Consider the following 5,018-nt stretch of genomic DNA (forward strand, 5'->3'; position numbering starts at 1 on the left):
TGATTCCTCCATTGCAGTGACCTTAGCAAGCCACTTCTTAGTAAGGCTCCTAAGAACCTTTCTAGCAATGTCCTCGGTACAGAATTTTCTACCTAGGTTTTTTAATTCATTTATTATACTTGAAAACCTTGCGGACATACTATCTAGAGACTCATTAGGCTCCATGATGAATAGCTCATATTTTTGCATAAGCAAGTCAATTCGGTGCTTCCTAACAATGGAAGTACCTTCATAAGCTAATTCGAGCCCGTCCCATATCTCCTTGGCCGTGGAACATGAAGAGAACCGATCAAACTCAGTGGAAGTCATTCCGTTTTGCAGAAGACTTATTGCTTTGGAGTTTTTCTCGGCTTTCTTGTAGTCGGCCTCGACATAGTCCTCTTCTTTCTTTTCATAGGTAGTGCCTTCCTCGGATGCCACAAGAATTTTGTGTGGTCCGTTTTGAATAATCCTCCAGCACTCCCAATCGTGTCCTTTCACATAGTGAGTCATCATGTTTTTCCACAATCCATAATTCTTCCCATCAAAGACGGGACACTTGAGATATTTGGAATCCATTTATCACGTGATAGGCAGCGGAATATAAAACAATAAGATAAATGAAAAACAAGATAGATCAGCCTCTTTGCGGTTAGGCAATCAAGAGCACGAGGCTCTGATACCAATTGAAGAGTCTATTGATCCAAAATACTCAAGAGGGGGGGGGGGGTGAATTGAGGATTTAAAACTTTATGAAAGCTTTTTCGATTGTGTGAATGTAATTGATTATTTAAAGTTTATCGATTAAACTTTAACTAATCAACTAATGATTGTAAGCAAAGTAAACGAAAGAACGAAACAAGAAGAGACACACGGATTTTTGAAGTGGTTCAGTTTCACAAGTCGAAACCTACGTCCACTATTCTCGATTAATAAATTTAGTACCTTTCTCCGGATTACAAATTTACTAACCCAACTCGTACAACTAACTCTAGTCAGAACTCAATGAACCGTTAAATACTCGAGTGACTAACTTACGCTAATAAGAAAGCACTAATGATTCTAACAAAGGTTCACGTTAATGAACAAGTTAAGAAATCAACTAAGCAATATTATCTTATAACGATAACAATAAGAACGAATGCACAAGTTTATAATTCACACGACCTTTTTCGAAAATAAACAAAACGGTTTTTCTTGCTTTAAAACACGGTTTTTGTTTTGTGAAAATATATGAAAGTTATGCTCAAAGGTCTTAACTTTAATGATGTAAAGTATGGAGTATTTATAGTAAAAGAGGAGCAAGGGTTTCGGTTTACTAAAAACCCTAGATGGCCGAAATATAAGATATGGAAATAGAATCATATCTTATTATTTTTATCCATAAAATCTTAGGAAAAGATATAAGTTGTTAATAGATTATCTTATCAAATATTTACTTAATATTCTTTCCTTAATATCCTAGATATGCCGAATGAATAAGGAAAAATCATAACAACTTTCCTTATTTTATTTAAGCAATCTCTTAGAAAGATATAGGATAAATATAAGATAATCTAATCAAATATATTTTCCTTAAACCCTAGATGCCGTGTGGAGTCTTTAGACTTGCCTTAATAAATAATATTTTCCTATCTTAACAACTCACCAATATCTTGGAGATTAGGAAAGATAATATAAGGAGATAAACAAATATCTAACAAATATTATCCTAATACCTTAACCCTTATCCAAGCAAAGACTTATTGTGCAAGAAGGAAACTACTATTCACGTTTTACTATTCACAGCACTATTCACGGCACTGTTCACGCGGCACTATTCACACAAAGACTATTCATCCCTAATATTTTTATAAGATAGAAAGGAATAAATCAAATAATAAAGAGATAATAAATCTCTTACCAAATATTATTTTAAAGATTTACTCAATCTTTTCCTTCTATCTTTACAAAAATAATATCTTATAAGTTAGGAAAGAATAAATCAAAATAATATAAAAGAGATATTAAATCTCTAATCAAATATTATAAAGATTTATACAAAACCCTAACTTGTACAAAGAATCATCGTGTAAGAGAAAGAAACGACTCATAAGCCCATTCCTCTTTCACGAAACCCTAGATAAGATAAATTAGGTTTAGGGTATTATAGAGTATGTAGAAACTAGAAACCCTAATTAGCAAGATGTCTCAACTCATAAGTTGATTCAATCATAATTACTAATTATAAGCTCATAGTAGAACCATACTCAATATTAAAATAAGCTCCCTTGTAAAATAAATACTTTTACTAAAACATTAAAAACGGTTTTCCAAAAACAATTTAAAAACTATTTTGTCGTGTGTTTTATAAACTTCACATCTCAATGTTATAGTAGAAGAGCTATAACATTGAGCTCTTTAACAAGTAATGTTATGGTTGTGAAGCTATAACTTTACCAATTTAAGAAGCGCATTCTTACGTTACCATTACGAGACAATCACCTACGCTATTCTAATCTTCGTTAAGAGATCTTCGAGTGTAGGCTACTTCATTATCCAAGCTTGATCAATCTTTAATTGAGCTTCATCTTCTCATGAATGCTTGAACAATTCTTCCATTATCTTTAATATCTTGATCCTTGATTGAGGGCATGATCATGATATGTTCTTGTATACTTCCGTCACAATTCTTTAATACTTGCGATTAGTAAGTCCAATCTAAAAGACTAAAACAAACAATTACGCGCAACGAGTATATAAAGTATAAAGCACTCTTGACATCATCAAAACATAAACATATATTCTATATGGTTCAACATATATATATATATATATATATATATATATATATATATATATATATATATATATATATATATATATATATATATATATATATATATATATATATATATATATATATATATATATATATATAGTGTGAAGTTCTCCTAAGTCCCTTACATCAATTGAGTCCCTTAGTCCTTTTAAGGGCCTTAGGATGAAGGGGATGGAGGGAGGAGATTGCATCTCAATGGAGGGCTAGAAATGCATCTAGCTAATCTTCCTCCCTAATCATTCCTAATCTCCTCCTCATTCTAATGTAACACTACGGATTTTGTTAAGTTGTTTACTCGACCGAGTAGAGCCTACTCGGCCGAGTAGTGTTAATTGTGGAGTCTGTTTTGGTTCTGCCGAGTAATACTCGGCCGAGTATGGAGAATACTCGACCGAGTAGATGATACTCGGCCGAGTATAGCTTTACTCGACCGAGTATCCGGTCTGGCGAATGTTATTTTATCGGTTTGATTAGGGAATGTTAGGGTATTTTATATTCGACGTCAGTTTCTAAAACATCACTTCCAACCCTAATCATTCTACGATCTCACCCTAATCACTCCCTAATCATCCTCATATCTCGTTGTGTGTGCAAATCGTCGTGATCCTTGCGTGTAGTCTCTTATTCTACTGTTGGTAAGTTTCATTCCCTTGTCATTTGTATTCTTTTGGGGTTACTGTATATATGGAATTGGGGAAAATGGGATTGTGCAATGTGTAATTGTATTATGTGATTATTGTTGTAGGTGACGATGTGATTTTTGTTATGCATTTGTATGGTTGATTGCAGCATAGCGGATTGCGAAAAGGTAGGGTTTCTCCTACTCGATCGTTAATTGATTGAGATTGCATATGTTCATAATTGTTGTTATCTGCTGATCATCGGAGGATGGGTGTTGTGGAGACTATGTTGGTGTGATTGTGTTGTGACGGTTGTGGTGTTGTGACAGCTGTGATGCTGTGTGTGTGTGATTGTGGTGGAGTCACTTGCGGGAGTGGCTTCACACCCTAGTTCGCCCTCCGTGGAACCCGTCACGGAAGGGGATGTGCACATTAAGGGACAGGGATTGTTAGTCGCTCGTTGATGAGCTGGACTAGGTGGGGATGGGCTGCGGTCACCCACTGGCGGCGAGGATTACCTGTTGCGATGGGTAATCTGGCAGGGCTACACACTTCGGTGTGTAGTCGGTTACTGTGCGTGAGATCGATGATCAGCTGGTGGTAATGTTTGTTGTGTTATATTGATTGAGTAGTACTGACCCCGTGTTGTTGTTTTGTAAAACCTGCGGTGATCCATTCGGGGATGGTGAGCAGATTGTGACAGGTGATACATTTATTGAGCTTGGGGGCAGTCATGGGAGAGTCACCATGTGGATTAGATGACACCATCACGAGCTTTAGTTATTGTTTTCGTAGTTGTTGCCATTTGGATAATTCGTTTATTAGATTTTGGAGACTATGTAACTTTTATGATTACCGTACATTAATAAATGTGTTTGGACTGTTGCTTTTGATATATACTAACCTCGGGCAACCGAGATGGTAACAACCTTTCATGCTGGGGTAGTCCTGGTAAGGTGCCTTGGTATGAGGGGGTGTTACAAAGTGGTATCAGAGCCGACGATTCCGGCACCTAAAACAACTGAACCCAATGAACTTAGGGAGTCTAAATAAAATGAACCCGGGGAGAGTTATTTGGAGCTGCCGCAAAGACTTGGGAGACGTCCCGAAGTCTCATTAAGGCCCTTACGATCTCAAGCCGGTCACATGGGGGGAAATTGTTGTATGTTGAGTCATGTGTGTTTGATACCTATAGTTGGAATCTTGTGCATGGTTGGATGAAATGATGAAAGAAGTGGAATGTGATGGTTGTCGAAAGATGTATCGAGGATTTGTTGATGTTAAACTTTGAGCATGGAATATGTTGGCATGTTAAGTGTTGAAACATGGTAAAAATATGAAGGGTGAATTGTGAATTGTATCTGGTTGATATTGAGCATGAAGAATGTGATCATGTTACCTGTTTAATACAATGTTGAACATGAAGTATGGTAGTGGTACATGTGCATACGAACATGATGATTTTAATGCTTGATTGTTGGTAGAAGCATGTGATTAAGGTCATGCATCTATATATGTGAATGTCGTGTTTGATTTTCATGTGAGTATGATAAGAGTTCACTTGTGTACTGGTTTCTTGGAGTTTTGAGTTGTTTTTG

This window comes from Silene latifolia, chromosome 1, assembly GCF_048544455.1.
Source record: "Silene latifolia isolate original U9 population chromosome 1, ASM4854445v1, whole genome shotgun sequence".
In the NCBI taxonomy this organism is placed as follows: domain Eukaryota; kingdom Viridiplantae; phylum Streptophyta; class Magnoliopsida; order Caryophyllales; family Caryophyllaceae; genus Silene; species Silene latifolia.